Source organism: Ptychodera flava, chromosome 20 (genome assembly GCF_041260155.1).
Source record: "Ptychodera flava strain L36383 chromosome 20, AS_Pfla_20210202, whole genome shotgun sequence".
NCBI lineage: Eukaryota > Metazoa > Hemichordata > Enteropneusta > Ptychoderidae > Ptychodera > Ptychodera flava.
In genome coordinates, this window is record NC_091947.1 from 16,774,763 (window position 1) to 16,792,178 (window position 17,416).

Below are 17,416 nucleotides of genomic sequence, written 5' to 3' on the forward strand. Positions count from 1 at the left end.
TGTGGGTGTAAAAATATAATGAATGTGAACTGATAATGCTATAGTGTCGCACTCGTGTCTGAATGCGATGAATGGGATATTAGGATGTCAGTAACTAATGTTGCCTTAATATGGAACATTTACAGGATATGGAAAGTGCAACTTTAAACGACATTTATAATGAGGTCATGTAATGAACCTCGGAAGTCAAAAATATCTGTAGGTTTGGGTAGCCCCATTAATACTACCTACCTGTGTGTGCTTTTGCTGTAATAACACTTTCAAGTTTTCGACGTATCTCCCTTCCTTTCTTTAGGAAGTGACCTCCATCAGATGGTTCTACGAATAAGAGATGTGTATGGTGACGGTTTGGATAACGTGAATCTTGTTCTTTGTTTTCCAATAATTTCTGCCCAAGGAACACAAAATCAAAAAAAAAATAACCAAAATAACATTATGCAAATTTTATGGTTTTAATTTCAGTTCCCCATTCCCAATTAAGCGTTGTATTTATTGCTTCAATAGAAGTTTATGAGCTATGCGTGATGGCGAGGGTGTTCTTTTGTGTGTGTGTGTGTGTGTGTGTGTGTGTGTGTGTGTGTATTTCGTGAACTCTCAAGGGTGAAACGGGTTGCAGACAAATGAATATAACAACCACTGCTCGGTTAAGGTGAAGTACTACGAATAACGTCAAAATTAGGTTGTGGTGTCATTTTCTTGACACTTTGCACAAATAATCTTGGAAGTTGTGCAAATGCAAAAATGAAATAAAAAATTGGGTTCACCGCGCTCGTTTCCATGGAAACGGACGTTAAAATGGCGTCGTTAGAAATAAATAAAAATGATATAATTCACTTAAACTAAAGAAAGCAATTATAAAACGCTTAGCAAATGAGTTAATTTTAATAAATACCAAACTTAAGATTTATATCTATCGAATGTATAGCTTTCATGATTTTTGTAAAGAAATTAAATTTTAACATAAGTATCGATTACAAAATGACGATATCGAAATTATATCACTACATAATTTTCGAACTTTCTTCCTGTCGCTTTGAATGGTGTCATTTTGACCAACTTGGCGAATAAAATCCTGACATAATACCATTTAGTTTACACTTTTAATAAAAGGGTGTCACCACGCTACTTTTACAATATCTCAAGGTGAATGGGTAATGTGCGCCATGTAAATGGGAGAGAAATGTTAATTTTTCGCTCATATTGAATAAAAACCAGCTTCCTAGGGGGTCATGATATGACAAGGTTATAGGTCACATATATTTCTAAGAGACTGGGTCGAAAAATTATGTAAAAGCGCAATTTCAACAATGACAGGGGATGTTAAATACATGCTTTATAAAATAACCCATTTGCGGCAGGCTGGACTTAAATCTGCGCAGAAACGTTCTAAAGCGTGTGCGCGTCCGAATTCGTCGCCCTTTACCTTAATGAGCCACTTAAAGAGGCACTCCCACTTGGTAACATTTTAAAACACATTTTTTTAATGCCAACGGTCGATATTTGACATGGCGACCGCGCGCGGATCGCGAGATATCGATAAAAATATGTCCTCAAAAAATTAAAGTTTGAATTCCGGTGGCCAACCTGAATTCAGCTTCCGAACATAGAACGTTCGGCACTGGGGCCATTGTCAACTAAGCTATGGAGTACAAGTCTACGCTGACGCTGCTGTATGCCATAGCAGTACCACTCGCGTCGGTGAGCGGTCATGTCCCGTGGGAGAAAACCGAGTCCTACTGACTCGGCAAAAAGACGAAAATCAAAGTTACTTTGCTCATTCCACCAGAATTCGCATAGGTGACTAGTACAGATAGGTGCGGTTGATACATAGTGTGCATAGTGGCCGCCGCGTGGTATGCGCGCATACCACGCGGCGGCCACTATGTATCGAACCACGCGTGACTGTGTGGCTGACCACAAAATGTAGACATCAGAGGCAACTAATATTTTACACGTAAAAACTGACATCTATGTGGTATGTTTAAAAATTAATACAACTGATTGAGAATAATGAAAACGACAACAACTAAGGAGAAGTTTTAAAAAAGATTACCAGAGGTAAAGGCATTGATAGTGATGTATATAAAGTCATCGCAGTAGGAGATAAATTAATTGCGTCATTCGAACGTTTTCGGACTCCTTAGAATATCGTCAATCAGCACAACAACACACTTTCGGGGGATTTCGGGTCATAACCAGAAACGGTCGTAAAACTTCGGGATGTGAAAAATATGCTCGGGAAATGACATGTTTTTATCGATATCTCGCGATCCACGCGGAGTCGCCACGTCAAATATCGACCGTTGGCATTAAAAATATGTGTTTTAAAAATGTTACCAAGTGGGAGTGCCCGTTTAAGAAGTATGGAGATTAGATGAGTGGTTTTGACTATTATCTTCGCTGGGTGACTGGGTGCCGTACCTTGTAAGTTCGAATCAGATCAAGAACTGACAAAATTTTAATTATATTATATCATGCTACCATGCGCCATTCTGATTGGACGAGAGCGATGCTAAAATATTGTTTTAGCACTGATAGCGGTGGTAAAACGGGCCCCTAAACAAGCATTTTTGAAAATTGCCCGGTCGGTGCATTTGAACGATGTGGCTCTGAACTTAATCCGAAACAGTCCGCTTTGTTTCAAAGACCGAGTTCGAATTTCGATACAGAGATAAAGTATGGTTCTGTAACTCACCTCTTGGTGAAAATAAGCGGTCTATGATGAAAGAAATCTCCGAAGCAACACATTTATTTTGGTATGATGATGTACAAAATTGCACAGGGTAACAGTGCACTGTGTAGTTTGCTTGATCGATTCAGCAGGAGTCGAGACGCGACATACCGCTCTTTAAAACAAAGCTACTACTAGTATTCGTTCATACACAAATAAATTGAAACTTCCTCACTGTAACGGTACGTCAGATATTCCTTCCTAGAGTTTGGGCTGTACAGACCAGGGTGTTCTAACGATGTAGCCCAAGAACTTGAAGAAGTTCAAAATAACAATGCGATCATTCCTGGCGACTGCGACGAAAATCGCTGTGCCAGCGTCCAGCTCTCGCTGAATCGGGCAACACACTCTGCTCGCATATTACAACTGTTCATACAGTCGCCGTAATCCATGTCTGGATTATTTCAAAACTGCACGTTTTCTAGCACAAATTATCCATCCAAATATCCATCAAAAATAGAACCTGTAACCCCACTGCACCACCTCCTCTGCCGTCTGTCTGAATGTTACGACGGTTGGCGCACACCGGACTGACAGTGAATGAGACAAATCTATTTTTAGTGTACTACGCAAAAAAAAGAAAAACCAGCGCTATTGTTTTTATGTAAATTTACGAAAAAAATTGTTACTTTTCTTTTGCTTTGAACTCTTGACCCATTCTGTGTCTGAAGCAGTTCGTGTTGCATGTAAATATTAATAAAATTTGATGAACGTAATGCGTATGTTATCGTAGGATATTTTGTTCGTGTGTTGTCAACGTAATCCAAACTTATAAAAATGCTCGGTCTCGGGCGATGATTTTCCGACGTTCGATCTCTCAGACGTCAGTTTTCTGCATTTTGGACTGAAACTGACGAAAATTCCGGACCAAGACGACAAAGACACACAAGTTGATATAATATAATAACAATAACCCCCTTCGCAGTCGGGTATACACTCGATTTTGGTACAATGCGCTCCATATAGCACTCGCCTATCGGCTCGTGCTATATGTCGCGCATTGTACCAAAATCTCGTGTATACCCTCCTGCGGCGGGGGTTATTGCTTAATTAAACTGACAAGATACCATCTCCATGTGAAATATATAGCCATGTACATACTGAAATCTTCCAAAACGTTATTAAATGGTTGAGAGCGATTGCTTAATAACGGCTTCTTGTTGTAATCAATGGTACCATAGACTTCTGCATAGTATTGTTTCCCTTCATTTTGTATCCATTATTATTGTTGCATAAAGCCATATGTATTTGAGCTATATTCACTCGCGGGTCTGAGATCTCATATATATCAAACTGCGTTATCATGCCAAATTTTCCAATCTTCCACTTTTGCTGAGGTTTGATCAAACCTTTTGGCAAGCTGAGAAATAATCAACACAACCGTTTTCACAATTACTAAAGCTGTCATTACTGCACAACCAATTACGATGTTATATTAAGGGATTCACAGGAATTATATTTTTTCTGTTCTAAAATATCCTTGGTAGCCTCTAAAGCAATCTATACTGCAACAAATGTAGGTAATGTAGGTTCAATAAATTATTGTAGATGATATCACTTCATTTGATAACTTTTTTTTTCCTTCTTGTTGCTTATTAAGAAGATAATATCCTACTTTGGAAATCACTGTAACTTATCAGAAATGAAACAAGATTTGAATTACAGAAAAGTCAAAGGCCTCACATAGGACCTTCAAAAATCTTTTGAATATTTCATATCATCGTCACGTACATGTAATTTCATTTCAAATTGCCGTTTCTCATTCCAGATCATTTGCAAAGCCAAGTACTTTAAAGCAAAATCATTATCAATTATCTTTTTCAACTCTTATGTTTTATCAAAACATGTAAATTCTCTTCATGCTTTGTCCACCTATGTGATAATATAAAAATATAGATAGTTAACTCCTTAATGAAAAAGAGTATTCCGAACCACTCGTTAACATCGTACAGAATATATTATTCATTTAATTCGTTTTTCTATTAATTTTCAGATTTCAATATTTCAGAAGAATGACAGGCCAGACTACTATAAGTATTTATGAGAAAATAATATTTCAAAGAGCAAATTTTCGTATATTTATGTAATTAACATGTGCTATTTGTTCTATTCGATCAAGCTTATTTGTTCAGTCAATCGATTTGGTAAAAAAAGATATCATAGGATAAAACGTAAAAGAATACGGAATATATTTTATAACTGGAGTCAGAATTTTTTTACAATTTTGATGTTTAGCTAGATGTCGGCACAGATAGATTTTTAAGATTCGTTGAATTCAATTTCCCGCTTTTCTTACTGAAAATACCAAGTTTGATGGTATTGAAAAAGAGACACAATTCTAGAATGTTAGGTAAAATGGGAATAATGTTGAATCATATGACTTGATCATATGCTTCGTCACTAACTGCAACCAGTTGCATCAAGCAACTTGAAGTAAAAGAATACAAAAAATGGGAAAGGAAATCTTGAACCATGTTGGGAAGATGCAGACTCGAAAAGGATGGAATAAAGTTTAGATTTTAAAATTTTGACAAACATATGTAAAATATAGTGAAATATTACCTAATTCAACAAATTGATAGTCGTTTGTGAAGTAGTAGGGAAGTATTGCTTCCTTAACTTATTAAGTGGTACTTGGTAATAATCCTTAGGTATGTTTATACTTAGTCACGCCAGCGTGGCTAGTGTCTCAGGACTGAAGTTGATAGTCGCGGAACATAAAGTAAATTGTCTTGCACACTAAAACTTTAAGGAGACATTGAAATGATGACATGTAACAACTACAAATAAAAGTGATTCACTTACAATATCCTCTTCTGACTTATTCTCGCATTCTTTTTCAACTTGACCGTCGTGTATTTTATAATCATCCTGCAAAATCCCTAAACATACATGCCCGCCTGCTTCAGGCGAGGCCGGTATTTTTTTCAATGTTTCCCCAATGATGTGTACGACGCCACTATCAAACACCAGAAGTGATGATTAATGTTGGTTCATTTTTTTGGATTAACTGAAATATACAAGAGCAAGATATGCACTTGAGTCACTCAATGAATAGCAATGATCTATCTTTGCTGCTAGTCGTGCACAGATGTACACTGGTGTACATTCAGAAAGTGATGACGATGTACTGGCCCACCTGTATTGAACTCTAAAGATCCTTAAGAATCCATATGAACAACGATTACATCAGGTTCTAGCAATTGTACACATAAAAAGTTATCCCAAATTTTAACTGCCATTTTGACTACAATCAAACTTTGTCTTACACGTATTTTGATAGCGTTATGAGACTGGATTAAATCAAATGTGGATAATATACTATTCGAAATATTTATTGCATACTTTGCAATCTAATAAAATCAAGCACAGCTCAATCCGTACATCAGATTTCTTCCACTGAGTACACTACAATCCCCATTATAAACTTAAGTCTAGGGTATCACTGCGAGTGAAACAAACCTTTCACAAGAATGGCAGTAGTAGGTACCAATAGATTGTCATCACATGCAATGTGGGATATTTGAATAGCAATACTGATGCCAAATACAAATACACTGATGAGGAAGTTATCAAGATGCTTCATGACAATATATTAATCAAATATGCTGGAATGTGATATAGGAAACTGTTGGCATTCCAATGGAAACCAACTGTGCAGCGCTTATTTCTGATTTGTTTTTATATTTGCATGAAGTCGAGTCTATGCAATCTCAACAAATCTGGATATGAAAGACTTGCTAGTATTTTAACAACACAAACAGAAACACTGATGATCCGTTTAGTTTGAACAAGCCCAGTATAGCAAATTATCTTCATTATATTTATCCAGATGAGTTAGAGATCAAAGAGACAAAGAGTATTCGGCTTTATATCTCGGATGTGTTTATTCAAATAAGACAGTACTCTATAAGCCAAGCTATATGACAAGCGGGATGATTTTAATTATGAAACAATCAACTATCAATACTTATCCTGCAATATTCCATCTGCTCTGGCTTATGGTGCATATGCTTCACAACTTTCTTGATACTGTAGAGCTTGCAGTTCATATAACGACGTTTTTCGAGTAAGACGTGTATCATCGGCAATAAAGTTAGTGAGGCAGGGCTTCTCGGAAAGTATACTTTTGCAAGATTATTTAAAAAGTTCAATGGTAGATACGGAGACATAGTTTCAAAATACGACATATCTGCTACGCAAATGATACATGACAGCGGTCCCAACTTTGACTTACAAATTGATTCAGTAGCCTAACCGAATTACTATTGATTTTGACATTTTTAGGCCATTCTTGACAGGTGTAAACATGCTAGCATGCGTGCCCATGGTCCTTCCTGAAACTTTTGTTTTTATGCGACCGGGTAATTTTATTACTTGAATAATTTTGACTTTTTGATTTGTTTTGACTACATATTCATATTGGGTATCTACTCATATTTATAAAGTTAGATTCACAGAATGGCAAAGTATGTTTTTGGTTGGTTTACACCATGGCAAATAGGTATTCATTGTTTGAAACAAGCTTACAAAAGAAATCTTTGGACGTGGACCCGACAGGCTACGGGGTATTTGTGAATATATTAGCCTCTATACTACAGTAAGTTAGGTGTATCGAAAGACCTGTGCGTTGTACAGAATTATAGAGAATGCTCAATTAATTATTTAAAGTGTCATATTATTATATTCGTAGTCGTGATACACATGATATGAAGAGTGACTTGTATCTTTGAGGCGATGTGAATTGTGATGAAGAATCTAATCATGTCTTAGCAAAGTGATATGATATGATGTGAGAGTATAATGATTACAAACTTACACGATCGAATTTGTAGATTACATGAATATGTTGTAAAACACCTAAAAACCATACGTTTGCGGTATTTTAATGTTTTTCCTGTGTTACTAGCCGAATTCATTAGATAAACTTCCGAATGTTTTCCCATCTCGAGGCAAATTTAGGATGTATTTTGACAAATTGGGGCACTGGGTATGCTCTCTGAAAATATAGGGGTTATATTCAAAACGAAAGTAAAATATGTTTTGTCATAGAGACGAACGCTCTTCAATTGTGCTATGGCAAAGCGAATACAGTATAATTATCGGTAGCCTTCAACGACTGTTTAAGTCATGATCTGCTAAAACGTGATCTGCTCCAACATTTGCAATGCAAACCGATATTAAAACGTCTGGTGAAAGTCAACGCAAAATATTTAGCAAAAATTACCAACAGTGAGGGTTCATAATTGGTGTGACGATGAGTCGAAATATATTGCGTGTATGGGATTATTCACAAATGTTTAATTTGACATCAAAACTATGATAATCACATCTCACGTGAGGCATGTTTCGTCTGCAACATTAAGCTGCTCAACCCCAAATCACTGATAATAGTCGTAGCCAGTGTCCGGAATCGGTCAGCATCCCCACTAGCATTCTACAGTTTTCAGAATTGGTTAAAAATTGCCCAATTTGTTTGTTTTGCAATTTAATTAACCAATCAAATCTTAATTACGTATGCTGTCACTCCTTATTTCGGTAGTAGAAGTGCAATATTTGTCAACAATGTCTCAATTTTGCCATAGAATCTTTTAAAGAGTCTTATTTACACACCCTCATGTGAAAATAATCGCAAGCCCTAGAGAATGTTAATAGATGAGAAATTTACACATAGTTCATTGGGCATGATAATAAAACCTGCCTCCCCCTCCCAGGAGTGTTTGCAGACAATTGTTTTAGAGGTTTATGTATCAAGCTAGAGGACACAGGTTGTCGGCAATGATAAAAGTGCTGGTTCAGGCTAAGGAGCTTTGTCATGGTTTTTATGACCTTACTTTAGGGATGCTCATGAAATAAAAGAAAAATTAGAATTTGTATCTCGGCTTTCTAAAAGAGTATTGATAAAATTGAAATTCATAGAGTTTACTCAAACGTGCATGCTTTACTCTGGTATCACTACCATTAGAGGCAAAGGTCACATGCAAAACGAGGGGTGAGTGATACCCTAAAATTTCTATTTTTTAGAATTGAAAGAAGTATGTAAATATATCCAAAAATAGTGTGTTATATTACCTTTGAGGACGATAATTTGATCGATTATCGAGATGTTGTTCAGTATAAAATTATGTTAGCATATGATAACAACTAATATGAAATTTTGTGCAAATCCAGAAAATATAGGAGTACTAAATCTCAGATCAAAATTTAGCGTTTGGCAAATCTAAGGTTCAGTTAACATATGATGACAATACTGTTAATGTCAAAGTCTAACCTCATTTGCATATCGGGACACTGAGTCCTATTTTTACTCGATAAGTTTTATTTTGACGCACATTAGATACTTTTAATAATATTTAAGCGCAATCGTATGATTATTTTGTAAATGTACATGTTTGTGCAGGGGAGGTCAACAAGCCAGATTTGGTCAATTTTAACAAGAGGTTTTTTACACACAAACATGCTATTTTGAAGAAAATGTGAAAGATATTCTTTATCTATTCCAGCAATGTATTAATGGTTTCAACGCTCGATATGTTCCCCTATTCTGACCTGGAAAGCTTCCCCTATACCCACTCTGGTCACAAAAGACCCTTAGTGATATGTCCAGCTCATTATTGTGACCTCCTCATTGACATCCCTCCTACCCCAAACTATAAAGCTCTATCGATTGCAAATTTCCTGCTAAGATTTATCTAAATGCTGGTATATATCAGACTGCAGCGGTCATCGTAACCGTTTAAGTGATATGCAAATCAAGTTATTGTTACTGAAGTTGGTAAGGAGCATCAATGACAATACTTTTAGTTTTATCAAATGCAACTTTGTGTCATAATGACCTTTTCATCTAGGATTAGACTATTACCTTTGATCAGGCGACAATTTTACTTACCACTCTAAGCTCCTTCCTAAGAAACTATGGCTGATATAGTGGAAAGAATTTGCGATATAGGATCTTAGACATTTTCATCTAAGTTTTGAACGTTAACATGTAGTAAATACTTATGCCATAAACCACTGAAAGTATATACTCGAAACATTTTCACAAAATATCTATGTGTAGAGAATTTCAGAAGATGACCATGTATCAGTCGTGATGGTTATATTATCGTAATATTAACCTCGATCAAAAAAACGTTGATCACTATCAACTATTACATGGAACTATCTGATGACACTAATACATCTATAGCCGTCTACGTTGTAAGAAAATGGAAAATACAATAGTATGTATATCAATTTTATCTTATCTTGCTCGAAAGCAAGGATACTCCTATTGTAAAGCCTAAGCCAGCTATGACAGCTATGACAACAGCTCCTCACGGTTACACCAAGCACTGCTATAAATATAGACATTCTGATTCCTATCGAAGGATATTTAGACTTTCCGAAAAAAAGTGTGCCAAAACCGCAGGAGGGAGGCGGCAGGGTTTGGTACTACGCCAATTTACTATCACCTCACTTGCTCAATTTAATTTCTTGCTTATATGCTTTGAACTAAGAATCAGAAAGAGATTTAAGTTAGCAAATGTTATTAATAATGCCATGTCGCCGAAGATGTCAAACACAGAAAATATGCGACAGTCACGCTAATTCATGTAATGAAAATGACATCCGCAAATCTGACCTCTTTAAATTCATCTTCCAGAAATTTTTCAAGATCCGTCTTCATGAGGATGTTGTCATCGCCCCCGGAAATTGTAATGACCTGTAGCGTTTCTCTTTGGTTGATGTTCAGATCATCGACAATTGTGTTTAATATGTCCTCTACACCATTGCTGTTTTCGCTGTAATAATAAAACTTTATAGAAACGCAATAATTTTTTTTTGTCAGATTACTATCGGATGATTGTTCGATAGCATATATGTTTTTGTTGTCACATACCGAACGGATGTGGGAAAGTTTGGGAAATATATGATCAGAGAGTATCACCTTTTAAAAATATTACCTGAACCTTTTTTTCTTCTTCATTTCTTGTGAATGGAAATTTTATTCTACCTGTAATCGGTGGTTTCCAAGGCTTCAGGCTGATACAAGAAAATGAAACACGAATCAATTAGAATTATCATTGAATTTATTAGATAAGGCAACAAGTATTCATACTTTTGCGACGCATTTTCATGGCAATAGGTTGAAGGTCTATTGTCAGAACCTTTAATTTACAGCATCGAACAATAAGCGTAGCCCACTGCGATTTTAACTTCAAATTACATATCCATCAGAAAGAGTTACAAGAATATGAGCATTTCAATAATTTTAACCTTTTTATTTCTCTGACTCGTTAACAAATAAAAGACATACCCTAATTGAGACTCTTTGTCTGCATCCATTAGTAAATACGTTGGCCTAGAAGTAAATCGAACGAGAATAGGTTGTTGATAAGTTTATCATATATGCTATGCAAATATTGACATCCTCTCATTACAAGAAGCAGTAATCTCCACCCGTGTTTTAGGGTGTATTTCACTGTGACCTTTAACTACTTACACCTTGGCGCTTGGATGTTGACATTAAAGCCAGGGAAGCTCTCATAAACCTTGTAACGTCTTCAAGTTCGATATAAAGATACATGATCAGGGCACTATATAGCATTAACAATAATGGATCTTATGATTTTCAACACTGTACCTTTCATAGAAATTGGCAGTTTTGACGTCATACGGCATGCTGGTATTTAATACTTAAAGTTTGATAAGATTAGGCTTCGGACAAAACTAACAAAGTGTTAGGCTGATGATTTTCCAAAACATACACTATAAAGAAACACTTTTAAAGTATTGTTGACAGTATTAAATACATACCTTTACTGCTATTTAATGATTCAAAATTTATAAACAGATACAAGAATAAGGCTTGTAATAGAGTAAACCGGAGAAAGGAAGCTAATACTTTTTCGAAAATATACATCCCGGCATCAAGAAAAGAATTTAGACATAGCAATAGTGAAGCATATATTTATTTTAATTATCAAGGGATACTGTAGAGGACATAAGGGAACTTGAGGGGGATCAAATGCACTTTATTCAATTTAATGGTTGTGAAACACTGCAGTTCTCGTGTGACATAGTCTGTTTGGCAAGGACATTTTAGAGGCAACCCAGGACACTTTTGGAGTCAAACAATTTCTAGATTTCGGTGTGCTAGTTATGTTTGGTAGTGCAAGAAAATTATAATAGGATATCAAGGAACATCTTAGAGGTCATAGGACACTTGCGAGGTCAAGCACTGTTATATAAAGCAGTGTAGGATTTCGGTGATTAAGGGACACTTTAGAAGTTAAAATATTTTTTTCCATTAAATAAAAGTAACTGGATACAGCAGTGGAAGCATGTTTTTTATGAGAATTATCACGAGACACTGTAGCGGTAAACGGGGGCTCCTTTCAATAAGATACTAATTGTTGGACAAGGCATTCACCGAGGATACTTTTGAAAAAAAGAATTAGCTTAATATTTTATAAAGCAGTGGGAGAATGGAATCATCAGAAATATCAGGGTCACTTACATGTACTAGGTCAAATGTATATTTTCAATTCAATACTGTGTATAGGGCAAAGCACAGGAAGTGTACAACAAGCTAATTAGCAAGAGAAGTTTTTAAGTCAAACCTATCTTTTTAATTTAAAGTGTACTATGATAAGATTTGCGCAAGACCTACGTAAGTGGTCAGCTGGAAACGTTTCGACGTCAAAATGACTTTAATTAGACAATACGGTGTTTTCAACCGGGTTAGAACACTCGGCATAAGCCAGTCTCCGAGCGCAGAAGCCACAGGTAGAACCGCTGGGCAAAATCCCCACAAAAGTAGTTTGCTATAGCAGTTGGAGCAAATATTCATCAGGATTGTAGAATTACACTTTAGAGCCTCTGGTCAGCGGAGACACTCTCTGAAGTCAATTTTGTTTTTCAATTCGGTACTGGTGGTCAGCCAAACAAGTGGAAGAGTACTATAATGGCATAAGCAAGGGAGACTTAGTCAAACATTTCGATTAAATTCAATGCTGCTGGTTTTCTATGGAAGTGGTAGCATATATAGAATACTCAGATAAAAAAGGGACTGTAGAGGTCATGGAACTGGTAAAATTGTTGACATATCCAAAATGTACCTAAATAGTACACTAAATGCGTGAAAAGCTACACTGATATAAGATTATAATTGCCACTCTAATACTTAAACAAAGGACACTTTGGCAGCCTCTGTCATGTAGGAAGAGCATACAGCAACGTAATAGCATCCTCTAGCCGAGGGATTCTTTAATCGCAAGAAAATGTTAATTAAATTGAATAGTTAATCATGAAAAAGTTCATAGTACTACTCTTTTAAATAATAATATTGGTCTCATTTTATACCAATGCAAAGTACATGATTGATCTTTTTGCTGGCCATATGTTAATCTGTGTGCTTAGCTATAAGAAGGTCAGTGGCCAATCGTCAGTAAATAGTGCAGAAAAAAGTTGCAAAACATCAAAAATTAAGATGTGATATCCGTAATTCTGGTAACACATTTGACCAATGTATCATCTCCAATACAGTAAGTTAAATGTAATATGACAAAATTATTCAAAATTGAAAATCTATAGCAAACAGGGTACCAAAAGCAAGATACAAGTGAGAGCAAACAATCGGAGTAAAACTTATAAGTTGCCCACGCGGCAATACTTGAAAATGCAAGATTAATTGAATAATATAATTTTTTTCAACATAACAATTACCAAAAAAGGATTTGTGTACCTATGATATCAAAAAAAATCATGGGATCTCTGAAGTTATATTGGCTCACTGGAAGACCAAAATGTCTCCATTGACAGTGATTACATGACAAATGAATATCAATCACTCTTTTATTAGAGTAAACGAAGCAAGACACAATAGTTTTAAAATGGATAAACAATATGCATTAGAGTTAGAGAAATTTAACTTGTGAAGTGTAACTTTGGAATTAATTTTGTTGTGACATGAATTATTCTAGATGGCTTGTTTTGTTGAACTATTATGCATTTCAAATTGTGGAGTGGTAATGACATGAGTAGGTCAAAGTAGGGTTGAGAGCAAATCTTTGTTAATTACATGCTTGTGAATCAAGTTCGGCTATTAATTATGGTCAGCCCTTCAGAAATCTGTGGAGAGAAAAAGGGATATATATATATATATATATATATATATATATATATATATATATATATATATATATATATATATATATTACAATTATATACATTATTATATATTATATATATTACTATCTATATTATAAGAAGTTACACTGTAAGGAATTTTATCTATGCAAATGTTACCCTACAGCGCCATCTGTGGCAGAGGTCACATTTCTCCCAGTCTTGTCCTCTTTTGCATCAGGACGCCCGCCAGACAACATCGCCATTTTTCGGCTCTACCCTTGATCAGTTTTAACATCACACACGGTATTTATATAATCCTTTTTCACAAGACACCATGTCCCCTATCCGCGTACTACTTCTGGGACATTCTTTCATACGCCGTCTAGGGGAATATACGCGCAGAAACTCACTCAGTAATTTCTGTTTGTCCGGAGTGCATGTCTTTGTGAGGGGTATCAGCGGAGGTACCCTACGTTCTCTGAGTATGTCGTACGTGAGAGACGTGTCGCCGGATATAGTATTTTTAGACATCGGTACAAACGATCTCTGCAGTGTGTATAGTTCACCCGAGGCTATTGCTCAGAGGATTATTTTATTCGTGCAGAATCTCCATCGGCATTTCAGCGTTCGAGTTGTAATTGTTAGCCAGGTTTTGCATCGTGCCCGGATGTCCGGAAAACATCCGGGACTTCATGCACGTGCAGACGCGCTGAACGAACAATTGAGGGAGTCTTTTGGCGGGAAATCCCTTTGTGTTTTTCTGGTCACATGTCGGGTTATGGCGGTCATCGCTACCAGTATTCCACGGGGATGGGGTACACCTTAACGAGCTGGGCATTCGCCGGTACTATCGTAGTGTACGAGGTGCTCTACTTCGCGCTTGTCGAGCATTGGCATAGTACGTCGCCATGCCTTCGATCATTATATTTTTCTTGTAGTGTAGCTGTGGTCGGAATGTCGACAGAGTGGCATCAGACCAGGGCTTGGGATCGTGTGTGAATCTTGTTACATACCACTCCCCACGCGGCTTGTTTTACTGCGGTGCTTACAGCCCATGACAGGTCCCCATGTCGGGTGTTGCTGTTTTACAGCTTGTTTTATTTTTCCACTTCGGTGGAATGTCAGCTGCTCTGGTAGCGCTGTCTTTTTTTCCACATTGTTGGATTCAGCTGTGTGTTTTCAGCTTGTATTTTTGCCGTTCATTGTTGGGATCGGCTGGGCACGCAACTTTGACTTTTTGGCTGCGGAAGGGGTGTATGTATTTTATTTTCAGGGCAGCGTCCCCTGAGCGGATTCTCCATGCCGTGGATCTTGCTGCCACTCAACCACAGTTTTTCTTTTGCCTCATTACATGCAGTCGTGCATATGTCCAATTGAGGGAACGGGCAATTTCAGCTTTTTGCCTTAGTTTTGCAATAGCTTCACATGTGACCAGCTGTCAAAAGTTTTGAACTATGGGTATTATAACCCCTTAAGTGGAACTCAGACAATTTCCTTTTTCTGCCTAGTTTTCATTTTCTTAGCTCATAGGCATGGCTTGAGGCAAAAGATAACCCAGAAGAAGGCAGCTGGCTCCAGTACCACAAGTAAAAGAGCAAGTCGAACGGCTACAGCAGCCAGTACTAGGGCTACAAAGCAACGGGAACATCGTCAGCAGCAGTGGCTACAGCAGCCAGTAATAGAGTGACAAGGCAACAGAGAACATCAACATCATCAGGGCAAACACCTAACAACACAGCAGCATTACAGGCAACATTGCAGAACACTATACAAGCACTGAATACTGTAGCCGACAAGCTGATGGGAGTTCCTTCAAACCCAGCGCAAAATATGTCGCAAACAACAAGTGAACAGCAAGTACTTAATGCATAAGGGTTCTTTGACCTCTATCACAGGTAACAGTGGGTTGGGCAATGATGCAAGGCCAAATAATATTGTGCAACCTGTGCAGAACACCGTCAACAGTGTTGTAGGTGGCATTGCACAGCCCCCTGATGGCACTGGGGGTCAACTGACGGCTGTTGGAGTCAGTCACTTCACTAGCTTGTCTGTGCCACTTGGTGCAACCCTTTCCGACAAAGTTAGGCAAAAAATTTGGTCTGGTGATTTCATAGAGTTCAGCGCCCTGCTATCTAAAACCAAGCAGGAGCAGTATACATTATGTGTCCAAAATCCAGGTGACAGTGACACTCCATCCTTTCAGTTGGTTCCCACTGAAAAACATATCCCCATCAATTCTATTGACAAATGGATTTCAGCTTTTCAGGGTTTTGTAGCTGTGTATACTTCCAAATTCCCCCATGAGGCCCCCGCTCTGATGAAATACTTGGAAGTTATTCGTAATTTGGCAGCTTCAGGAGGTAATTGGAGGTTTTACGATGTTAATTTCCGTTTGATGAAACAGTCAACCCCTTACCATGGGACCAGATTCACATTGAGTTATTCCTACGGGCCGTACTCCCACTAAAGAAAGTGCAGAGTTTCACAAGCACAATAGGCATCTTTTTCGTGGAAGCCTCGAAAAGGGTGTCTGCTGGAATTTCAGTGCCGGAAAAACATGTACAGGGTGTTCATATGAACACAAATGTTCCAAATGTGGCGGGGCACATCCAGTCACTGGGTGCAGGGCCACCAAGCCAGGGCAATCACAAACAGCTTTGTCCAAAGCAAATGCAGGACAACCTGCCAAACAGCACACCCCCCTTTCCCAGCCAGCAGCTACCAACGCCAATAAAAGTTAGCTCATTCGCAGGCTTTTTACAGGGCTATCCTAATGACTTGGCATCATATTTGCTACATGGTTTCACGTTTGGTTTTTCAATTGAGTTTGTTGGAAAATATTGCAAAATGTAAGTATGATTTAAACATAGCATCTTCATTAAGTAAAAGTATATTATGTTAAATGCAACTTGGATTAAATCCACTCCGTTCAGTTTTGTTCATGGCCTAATCATTAAAAGGCATTAAATGTGTAAATTAGCTAAATATAATGCTCATAAACTTCAAGCATTACTTAAAGTAAGTATATCTGCTGAAGCTTAGAAGTCATATCAAATTAAGTTCATATCATACAAGATTCACTTTCGACATATAGCCCAAGTACACAATTTCATAGGTATAAGTTGTTAATCAATACTTCATGGTCATCATATTTTAGAGTGAAAAAATCTAAGTATGACCAATGTACTAAAGAAGATCAATCAATGCCTTTCGATACACTGCCTTATTAAAGTTTCATTAAATATGCAAATTATCTATTGATTAAAATGTCATAGATATGACACTGTTACTAAAACTAATACTAGATATGAACATGACCGATTTAAATCGGTGCGCTAAATATTGGTAGACTAATTACAGAAATTACTTTAATCTGTAAATTAGCTTGAATCAAGAATCTCACTGTTCGTGGCCGAACCGTTTATGTTTTGAACACTACAAATGAAAATAAAAGCCAAGACAACGGAGATTGAAGGGCTGCACTCTTTACATTTGTGTATATGTAAAGCCTGAATCGGTTGAAGTATAGAACTAATGAAGTCATAGTGTGTTGTTGTTAATGTTAGGCCC

The 17,416-nt window shown here is 37.0% G+C and overlaps 1 long non-coding RNA gene across 1 annotated transcript in view; it reads left to right on the forward strand.

Annotated features, from left to right (window-relative positions):
- Window positions 1-14,078: 14,078 nt before the first annotated feature.
- LOC139120171 (uncharacterized) overlaps window positions 14,079-17,416 on the forward strand; it is a 46,359-nt gene continuing 43,021 nt past the window's right edge. Inside the window, exons 1-2 of the long non-coding RNA XR_011549054.1 lie at window positions 14,079-14,149; window positions 15,355-15,741. This is a non-coding gene — a long non-coding RNA (uncharacterized lncRNA). The remainder of the gene's footprint in view (window positions 14,150-15,354; window positions 15,742-17,416) is intronic.